The sequence below is a fragment of the Myotis brandtii genome, unplaced genomic scaffold, assembly GCF_000412655.1.
Source record: "Myotis brandtii unplaced genomic scaffold, ASM41265v1 scaffold48, whole genome shotgun sequence".
Taxonomy (NCBI): domain Eukaryota; kingdom Metazoa; phylum Chordata; class Mammalia; order Chiroptera; family Vespertilionidae; genus Myotis; species Myotis brandtii.
The window spans coordinates 6,508,182-6,519,083 of NW_005368341.1; the positions used below are offsets into that span (position 1 = coordinate 6,508,182).

The 10,902-nt window shown below is 40.1% G+C and overlaps 1 protein-coding gene, 1 long non-coding RNA gene and 1 pseudogene across 2 annotated transcripts in view; all 3 read left to right on the forward strand.

The window, feature by feature from the left end:
• The window catches only part of CDK6 (cyclin-dependent kinase 6), a 202,238-nt gene that overhangs the window by 568 nt on the left and 190,768 nt on the right, over positions 1-10,902 (forward strand). The gene's annotated exons all lie outside the window — the stretch shown is intronic.
• Positions 4,160-5,233, forward strand: LOC106727777 (annotated as a pseudogene).
• Positions 5,232-10,902, forward strand: part of LOC106727778 — a 28,559-nt gene continuing 22,888 nt past the window's right edge. Inside the window, exons 1-2 of the long non-coding RNA XR_001364026.1 lie at positions 5,232-5,245; positions 6,146-6,148. This is a non-coding gene — a long non-coding RNA (uncharacterized LOC106727778). The remainder of the gene's footprint in view (positions 5,246-6,145; positions 6,149-10,902) is intronic.

A 10,902-nucleotide genomic window follows, 5' to 3' on the forward strand; every position in this document is an offset into this window, starting at 1 on the left:
CTGGGCTTTGGGGAATTTTTGAGAGACTGAGTGTAAGTGAGAGGTAGCAGGACGCAGTGATAATTTGAAGGAAGAGAACTTTATACTGGTATAAATAAGGTTAAAAAATGCAGAAACAATGTTTTTACCAATCACACCCAGGGTTTCTCTTTATTAAAGAGATAATGATAAGTAGTAGTCTCGATGGTCTAAGGACTAAAGTGCTGATGCCCATTTTCCAACAGTGTTCTTTTAAATATTCTAAAAATATTGCCTGTCTATTATTTTATGTCTCTGGGCCAACATAGTCTTTGGACTACTTCTCCAACGGGGTAGATATGAGTCCAAGATACGGAACCTTAGATTCTAAATTCTAAATTCTGCCTTTGCCTTTTCTGGAGGGTTATGCAGTGGGTAGGGGAGACAAAAGTTCTTGAAGTCTCCTGTGTGGAACCAGTAGTAAAGTGTGTGTGTGCCTTAGGATAAGGGTGTTTTCTTGGTGATCCTGGAATTTCCCCATTGTGTGGTTGACACTGTGTGGTGTGTTCTCTTTTTATTTTCTAAACAGATGAATAGTTTCAAGTCAGAAAGGAATGCTCAGAAACATCTACAAACTAGGGTGTGCTTTTACCTTTCCTCAACTCTCGAGATAATGTGTTGGAAAAGGGCCTTGGGTTCTTCTTCCTGACTTCTTATCCATCTAGGGATTCTGTTCGACAAATATGTGCCTACTGTGTGCACTGTGGATGAAAATATGTAAATAAGGACAGCTAAATATTTTTGTAACAAGTCAAACAATTTAACATTAGTCATCAAAGTGGAGAGACCCAAGACTGACCTTTGAAATACCAAGCTCTCTACAGACTCAGGGAGTCCAAGTGTCTACAGACTCATCCTGGGAGGTTTTAACTTGTCTCCTCTTATTCCAGGCTGGTGATTTGTGTGGCACTTTGTTCCTGACACAGTGAGACTCAGGCTAGAAGGCAGCAAAGAATCATAAATACATAAATAAGGTAGTAAATGGCTATAAAGATAAGGACCCCATTATACCTCCACTTAACCAGTAAAGCCCGAGAGGGACAAAAGATAATGAGATTGGGAGAACTGTGTTTTAGGAAGATGGGATCACATATAAAAGCAATACGTTAACCTTTTGTTCGTGTGTTTTCTTCCTTGAAAAGACACAAAAACGCTTTTGGGGAGTCTTTGCGATAATGAAGGGAAAAACGAGGGTACATTTTGTCCCATGTAACTGAGTTATCTTCCTAAAAGAATCACCTAGGTGTTTCCCAAAGGATGAATTCCACCACTAGAATTTTAGGACTAAAATTTGTTTTATTTTGTTTGTTACCTCTGAAGAGTGTCCAATCAAGGATGATCTTCATGTGTGTAAACAAGATGCTGTCCTGACGTAGAGGTGTTATGGAGGCACCCCTGTGCAACACTGCTTTTTACAAAGCACAGGCTATTCTTGTAAGCTGTACTTATGAATTGAAGACAAGGGGTCGTTTTCTAAAAGTATCTTTACATGTGAAGTTTCTTCGTACAAGTCGTAAGGAGAAACTGAGATAGTGTCTGTGAGAGCACTTTGTCCATTTAAAAGTGTTTCACATGTCCAAGTATTATTTGTGTTCAGGCAGATTCGTGGGCCCTTGCCTCAGAGCCAGTTCCCAGTAAGGAAGGCATCAGTTCGCCTGACTTGTACGATAGGACAAATCATACTTAAGCCCAGACATCAGCTCTGAAACCAAGAAGCTACTTGAATATAATGAGCCTGTAGTTTGTCAGAAACGCCCATCAGTCATATGCCATGAAGGTCAGTGACACTTGAGGAAATTATTGATGATGTCATCCTCACAAGCTGCAGATCTCCATTCCAGTTAGTTTCCTTCCCGTTTCTTCTCTTCCGCCTCTGCCTTGGGGCAATCATTGGCCCCCATGACTTGTGTGGCTAGACTAGGATTCTGGACTTCAGAGGTTGCTGATATTTGCAGGGTCAGGAAATCGAGGACAGGTGACAATAATTCTTTTCCTTCCAAGGTAGAGTTGTCAAAGTTGAGCTCCCAAACCAGTGATTTATTGTTGCCCCACAGGATTGTTGCTGGTTCTTTAAAGGTTTCTTAAAAGGGCAGATGCCTTTATAAGTTGCCTTCCAGTCATAAGTAATTTATCATAATTATAGGCCCTTCCCACAGATAGTTAAGCCTCTAAGCTTGAAGGAGCATAATAAACATATTAGCTTTTTTTCCCAAAAGTTTAAGGTTTAATTTTGATGGATTTACCAGAAAAGCTGACTTGTTGTTGTTGGCACTGGCACTGTCTACATGTGTGGGGATAATGACTTGAAATTCTTGCTTACCTGCATGTGATGTAGCCAAGGCTTGATCAGTCTGGGATGTAAAGTTACTCTTACTTTACGGTTGGTAATCCCAAATCCCTAGAGCCTTTGCCACAATCAGACTTCAGTATAAACCTATATTGGAGCGTTGCACTCTACAAATGAATTCTGTTGACGTTCTGAACTAAATATATACAAGCAGGTAGGATAATACGGTTTATCAGCAATCTATTCATTCACCAAATATTTATTGAGGGCCTACTATGCACCAGACACTGCTAGAAGCTGGGGATACAGCAGCAAACAAGTCAGGCCAAGTCTACACTTCTAGAACTTACCTTGTAATGGGATGAGAAGTTCTTTTTCTTTTTAAAAATCCACTTATCTTTATTTCCATTGGCTTGCTTTACTATATTTAACCTAACCAATTTTATAGCGCAACTAATTTTTTTGTGATAATTTGGTTACCAGGAGTTTGCTGATTGAATAGGTAAGATAACCAAAACACTAATCAGAATCAAATGCTTTTTGAAGATTAAATTTCATCTTAGAGACATACAAATAGATCTATATAAGAAGACATTGACATATAAACAATATATATGATGAACATTTGAGCTCTATTTATTCAACGAGGATTTAGGAAGAACCTACTGTTTAAAAACCATGGGCTCAGTGCTGGGAAATATACTTGAGTAAGTCACAGCTGCTCCTCTCCTCCAGTAATTCCCCGTGGTTGAAGGAATAAGATGATCACCATAACCCTGATACATGATAGTATTGTGTCAGCACAGAGACCGTTAAGTGCTACCAGTGTTGTCCTTAGGGATCAAAGTTGTTAGTATAGCAGTGAAAGTAATTCAAATTGAAGTACTGGTTCCAGAAACTAAAACTCATGGCATTTCAGTGAATAAACGTGTGGCAACTAAATATGTTCAGTTATTTTTGTCAGCATATTTAATCAATGCTTTAAATAAAAAGCCAACAGAGGAACTTCTCTTGCATGTGGGTCTCTGACGCTCTCATGTATCTGGTGTTCCCATACATTATGTATGTATTAAATTTGATCATTTTCTCTTGTTAAAAATAAATAAGTAATAAAGCCAACAGAAAAATCCATGCAGCTCAGTAATTATTATTCAAGAAGAGTTTTCTAACTTTCTTTTTTTTTAAATTCTTTATTGTTTAAAGTATTACATGAGTCTCCTTTTTCCCCCCATTGACCTCTCTCCTGACACCCCCTCCCTCAAGCACAAGCCCTCACCCCTCCTACTGTCTGTGTCCATTGCTTTTGCTCATATGCATGCATACAAGTCTTTTGGTTGATCTCTTACCCCCTCCCCCCACCTTCCCTCGAAGGTTGTACAGTCTGTTCTATGCTTCTGTGTCTCTGGTTCTATTTTTGTTCATCAGTTTATGTTGTTCATTATATTCCACAAAAGAGTGAGATCATGTGATATTTATCTTTCTCTGACTGGCTTATTTCGCTTAGCATAATGCTCTCTAGTCTCATCCATGCTGTTGCAAATGGTAAGAATTCCTTCTTTTTTTACAGCAGTTCATACTTTCTCTTTTTAAAGATCTCAATAATATATATCATAAAAGAAGAATTAAAAATGTGATATTCTCAAGGAAAACCTAATCATTAACAGGGTCGAAGAAATATGGCATATTATTTGATGCAGCATAAAGCTGAGTCATCTGGGAATTCCAAATAAAAGTGTTATTTTGTGGGTGAATAGTACATTTATTAGAGCTTGTTTCAGTGAAAGGAAAAGCAGGCATTTGTCTCTTTTTAAGTTTCAGCATGTTAAAAGTATGTTTGGTCTCTCATTCTCTAGGAGTTCCTTGAAAAGTATCCAATTTATCAAGGTTATTTAGTAAATAAACATTTTCACAATGATATTCTGCCCATTCCTTGTTCCTGCAGAAAAACTTGGTAATGCTGAATTGTTGACATTGCACTTGTATTATTTTTACGTAACTATTATCACCATGGCATTATTAGAATTTTTCTGTCAAGAAGAAAATGGTATACAAGATGGAAACTTGTATAAACTTGAATGTCTAGTGGTGTATTTTCCTATTTTTAAGACATGGTAAGTGAATATCTATTGAAAACAGACTCCTTGTTAAAAGTAAATTATCTTTAAAAAAGAATATGCCTCGTCCAGGTGACCTGGAAGTTATACTTGCAACCCTACCTTCCCTCTCCCACAATACCTCGCGCTCTTTTTTTCCAACTTGGGCCAGGCATAATGGCTCCCGCTAAGAAGGGTGGTGAGAAGAAGGGGGACCATTCTGCCATCAATGAGGTAGTGACCAGAGAACACACAATCAACATTCACAAGCGCATCCATGGAGTGGGTTTCAAAGAAGCGTGCCCCTCCGGCACTCAAGGAGATCTAGAAATTTGCCCTGAAGAAGATGGGAACTCCAGATGTAGGCATTGACACCAGGCTGAACAAAACTGACTGGGCGAAAGGAATAAGGAATGTCCGATACCATATCTGGGTATGGTTGTCCAAAAAACATCATGAGGATGAAGAGTCGCCAACCAAGCTCTATAGATTTGTCACCTTTGTACCTGTCCCCACTTTCAAAAATCTACAAACAGTTAATGTGCATCAGAACTAATCACTGATTGCCGAATAAAGTTAAAAAACTGCAAAAACACAAAACGAAAAAACAATATGCCTCGCTGTTAATGATTCCCTAGGAATGTTTTCTTAAGAATGAGACATTCAGTACTTGTACTATGTCATTGTAAACGCAAGGATATTAAGGTTGGAAGACATTCTGGAAGTCTTTCAGCCCTTTTATGTCATAAACTAAAGCCCAGAGGTCAAGCAACTTATCTATCATGCCATGATGAAGTAGTTGACTCGTATTAAAAGCTGAATAGCACTTAAAAAATTCTTTTTAATTGTGTGTGATGGACGAAGTTAAATGAGTACATTTCTAGTTTGGAAAAAATGAACTGTATAAAGACAAAGGTGATGGTTTGCCAGGAATAAATGACATACCAATTCAGGAAATTCCTGAATTCTGCAGTATGCCCTATTGAAGTAGATCTGGAAAAAGTATGATGATTATCCATTAAATTCTGCTTTTAAAGAAGTTGGGTAGGCCCTGGCCAGGTATGACACTCTCATTGGTTAGAGTGTCATCCCAATATGCCAAGGTTGCAGGTTTGATACCTGGTCAGGGCACAGGAGAATCAATCAATGAATGCATAAATAAGTGGAACAACAAATCACTGTTTCTCTCTCAAATCAATAAATATTTTTAAAAAGAATTTGGTAATAACTGATACTTTAAATAGCTATAGTTAAATACTAATACAAGTAAATAATGTAGTTAAATAAGTAATAATATTGAGTTCATTTTAGACAAAGAACAATAGGAAGAATCTAAGTGCTTGGTATTTGTCTGACGAGTGAACTAAGATGCCATAATGTCGCTCTGGCATCTACTACTCATTTAATGAAATAAACACCATAATACTTGAAAATTAGGAAGCAAAGCAACCTCCAGACGTATAAACAAATGTTACCCATGCGTCTGGAAGTAATTGCTCCATTATTACTATTCTCATGACAATCAGATGAGCGTTTCTGTCGTTTCAGGAAGGAAGTTAAGAGCTTTCTGGAGTGATCGATCATAGCGGAGATGAAATCTGGGTGCAGGAGGCTTGGTGATAGGAGCAGGTAGTGTGTGTAGTGTTGGGCTTTGTTGAAGGGCCAGGAGGCAGCACTGAACATGGGCACGGGTGGTTGGTAAGAAGCATGCCTACATAAAGTTCACCATTTGAGTAATGATCTATAGATGGTAAGTCTGCTGGGGCAGGCAGGTCAGCAGTCAGAGGGAGGTGTTTTATAAGACTCCCTGGGCAGTTGTTTTGAATATCACCAGTTGCTGTCATAGTTGATTTTGTTTTACCAGCTGCGCACATAGCTGCTCTCCACTGAGAGGTGAAGTAAAGTCACCTTAGGGTATGTGACAGGAATCTGCATGAGTGTACAGGAGTAACTGGAAGTCCATTTGGGATAGGTTAATTACTAAACATTTAGAAGTTTACCTAAATTTGGGCAACTGCTGGCTTTGTCATTTATGTAGCCATTTTAATTCTTGATTCTTATTACCTGGCCTTCCTAAAGGATTTTAGTTCAATAGAATTAGAATCAAAGTATAAGAATTTTGGAATTGGAAGAGGTCTTAGATTTAACTTAGTCCAACCCCCTTTGGTCTACGTGGGAATTGTTATGTAAATGCATAAAAGAATTGTCTTATTTTTAGTCAGCTGTTTTATTCCACATTTATATACATCGTAGCTACAAACTGAGGAGAGCTAAAGTTCAAATACAGGTTTATATCCAATGTCAACAGGACAGGATGACTAATGTTCATTACATATCTGAAAACACTCCTTTGGGATGTAAAAGTATTTTCAGTTTAATGATTTTATGTTTCCCCTGATGTGAGGACAAGGACTGGATCTTTTATATTCATGAATAATACAGTGCTCATAACTCTTAGCTGCCCAGTATATGTTTCCTGAATGAACGAAGTAAAATAAGTTAAATTATAAACCCTTCCAGTGAGAACTTTTCATCTTTCTGGAGTTGCCTACAGCATTACCAAGTATCTCAGGCTAAACACTGAGAAGGAGGGAGATCAGTGGGTATTAACTGTAATGCATCTGCACACCAAGACTATTTAGAAAGAGCCTTCAAATACTAATTGATGTTTAAACTTTTCCTGTGACTCCATTTTTTGTCTTTAATACTGGCTTCTGCTATAATAGGATTTTCTTGTTTTCATTGTGTGGTTTGCTACATGTATCTCACAGGCAGTCTACTCTATTTCCCCTGAATGTGCTCCTTGCCATCCACCTCTGTGACTTTTTAAAAATTCTTTATTGTTTAAAGTATTACATATGTCTCCTTTTTCCCCCATTGACCTCTCTCCCCAGCCACTCCCACCCCCCAGCACATGCCCTCACTGTCTGTGTCCATTGGTTATGCTTGAGCCCTTATAAGAACAAAGAAAACTTATTTAATATACAGGATATCTTTTGTATCATTTTAACCTTTTCTTTTGTCTCTAAATAACAGGACTACATTTGGAAATTTGGAGGTATTATGTCTTCTGTCATTTCTATATTACAAGTGCCTTAAGATAAGCTACACTACAAAAACATTTTTTTTTAATATATCTTTATTGATTTCAGAGAGGAAGGGAGAGGGAAAGAGAGATAGAAACATTAATAATGAGAAAGAATAATTGACTGGCTGCTTCCTGCATGCCCCCTACTGGGGATCAAGCCCGCAACCCAGGCACGTGCCCTTGACCGGAATTGAACCTGGGACCCTTCAGTCCGCAGGTTGACGCTCCATCCACTGAGCCACACCAGCTAGGGCCAAAATTATAATAAATACCTGCATTGTTACTACAATGCTGCAAATAGGTGAAACTCTTGTTGATTTGCTTATGCATATTGAAGTAATGTTACAATTTATCTTTTTAATGTATAAGTTATTTTTGGTTGGCATATCCAGGCAGTTATAAAAAAGTATTGTATATGTTTACACTAAAAATAAGAATCTTAACTCTCAAAAATATATCCATTACTCAAAAAAATACAAAAAACACAAACATTTGCAGACATGTATTACTTAATGGACTTATATCTAAATATCCAATATAAAACATCAGATATTTAATAACTTAGGGATACATAACTGTGTTTAATAGGTCATTGCATTGCTTAAGTGCTGTGTAGATACCATACTGAGATTTTAATTTTTTTTGTAATGGACTCATATTCTTAACAGTGTTCTAGGTTATAATTGTGTTTTCATACTGTATGTGCTAGAACAGAGCCAGAGTTGCTTTCTAAGGGAATCTTAATTTTATTCATAGAAAGCCTTCCATTCAGCTCTTATCATTCTCTAAGCTCAGAGTATCTACTAGTATATAAATTGGCTATAACAAGAGGCAAATAAGGACCAAGCAATTCAACTTCTGGGTATTTATCTGAAGAAATCCAAAATACCCTCGTGCACTGCTGGTGGGAATGCAGACTGGTGCAGCCACTGTGGAGAACAGTATGGAGTTTCCTCAAAAAACTAAAAATGGAACTCCCATTTGACCCAGTGATCCCACTTCTAGGAATATATCCCAAGAAACCAGAAACACCAATCAGAAAGGATATATGCACCCATATGTTCATAGCAGCACAATTCACCATAGCTAAGATCTGGAAACAGCCTAAGTGCCCATCAGTAGATGAATGGATTAGAAAACTGTGGTACATCTACACGATGGAATACTATGCTGCTGTAAAAAAGAAGGAACTCTTACAATTTGCAACGGCATGGATGGAGCTGGAGAGCATTATGCTAAGTGAAACAAGCCAGTCAATGAAGGAAAAATACCACATGATCTCACTCATTCATGGATAATAAAGACCATTACAAACTTTTGAACAATAATAGATACAGAGGCAGAGCTGCCTCAAACTGATTGTCAAACTGCAGTGGGAAGGCCAGAGAGGGTTGGGGGGCAGAAGGGAGGGGAGTAAGAGATCAACCGAAGGACTTGTATGCATGCATATAAACATAACCAATGGACCTCTGTATTTATCAGCTTGATTTTGTAAAGATTCTGTGTATTGAGTGAGATCATTTAAAAATATATATGTTTTAATTGATTTTTAGAGAGTGAGGAAGGGCGAGTTTCTTTGTCTCTGTATTTTGGCTGCTTCTCTGTGTTTATTTCTATGTATTGGGTAGGTCTTCTAAGTCACCTTGAGTTGGTAGAGTGGCCTTGTGTAGTAGGTTTCCTATAGGGCCCAGTGGCTCAGCTCCCCAGTCACCTGAGCTGGGAACTCTAGGTGCACCCCTTTGTGGGCTGTGAGCACAGTCTTGTTGTAATTGAGCCTTGATTGCTGTTGGTGTCATTGGGAGGAATTGACCTCCAGGCCAATTGGCTGTGAGGACTAGCTGTGACTACAATGGAAGAGCTGCTATGCAGGGAGACCCCTATAGAGCAGGACTTGCTTCAGTGGGGTGCTCACTGTGTCTGCCCCTTGAGTGTGTCGCTTATGGATGTTGTAATCTGGTATGGTCTGACACTAACCACTGGGTACATTGGCTCTTGGGTCTCCAGGGAGGTGCAAAGTCAGCCACTGCTTGGGGCCACTCAGCAGGAGCTACAGAGAGATCTGCAGATCTCTCCTCTTTGTATCAGGTTTGGAAGTGCCTAGATGAGGCCCAGCTGTCAAGCAAGGCAGGCTGGTGCTGGTGCCAGGTCTCGGGCCTTTTATTGATAGGTTTGGAACTCCCTAACCCAGCTGCCGCTTGTTGGAGAGATTTTAGCCTAAGCAAGGAGAGGCCATTCATATGCAAAAGCTGCTGCTCACAGCGTGGGTGGGGTTGTAAATTGGATGAGGCAGGGTCTTAGGGAATCACAAGGGTGGAGCAAACAGAAATGGCTGCCAGTCAGCCCTGTGACCGGGGAGGTCCCAGCATAGGAACAATGATCCCTGCAAGCACCTCCATCTGGAGAAAGCTGTCCCCAAGTTCCTGCTCTGATGCCAGACAATCCAGTTCCTCCTCGTATGTGTCTGTGTTCCCCAGAACCTCGCTCTGGTGCTGGAGCTCAGAGGACGCAGGACCTTGTAAGTTCAGTTTGTGGTGCCGGCCTTTTAAAAGGAACAGCTGGGTCTCCAGCAGTCTCTGTGTCACTGAGCCCCAATCCATACTGGTTTTTATAGCCCATAGTTCTTACTGACAGTAGGGACTTCTTTTCCCAGTTCTGGGACCCTGGGCTAGGGGGCTGGTGTGGGGCTGGCTCTTCCTGGCAGCCTCCGCAGAGATCTCCCTCCCAGTTAAAAAAGCTGCACATGTGGGTGCCAGACCAGCTCGATCCATGCCTCCGCACCTCCTACCAGTCTCAGTGTGTTTTCTTCTTTACTTCTCTGGTTGTAGGATTTCCATTCAGCCAGCTTTCCAGCAGTTCTGGATAATGGTTGTTCTGTATTTTACTTGTAATTTTGATGTGATTGTGGGAGTCTGTGAGTACAGGTGTTTACCTATATGGCCATCTTGGTTTTCTAGTTTTTATTGTCTTTGATGCACCATTGGTATTTCACATTATCTCCTGGTCCCAGGGAGTGCCTCCTGGTACAGGGTCCCTGTGCAGTGCTTGGCTAATGAAGAAGGGACAGATATGGAAGTGGGGGTCTGGTTTTGCCTCAACCACTCAGAACTCCATTGTCCTATCTGGGCCTCAGTTTCCTCACTGGGCCCTTGGGAGGGTCCTGAGGAAATGCAGTCCCTCACGATGCCTAAAATATCTGGGGACTGTGGCCTGGCCCTCTCCTGGGGGGGACTTCCTTCCCAGCAACCCCCTCCACAATCCACACCCAATTCCCCTGGGGAAAAAAATTTACTTTTGTTAAAACTGCCTGAATGCTCTGTGGGTACAGAAACCACAAAGTGATCAGCAGAGAAAAGGGTAGAGTGACAGAAGCAACTGGAAGCCATTTGGGGCCAGTTTCCATCCGTACACAGGTTCTC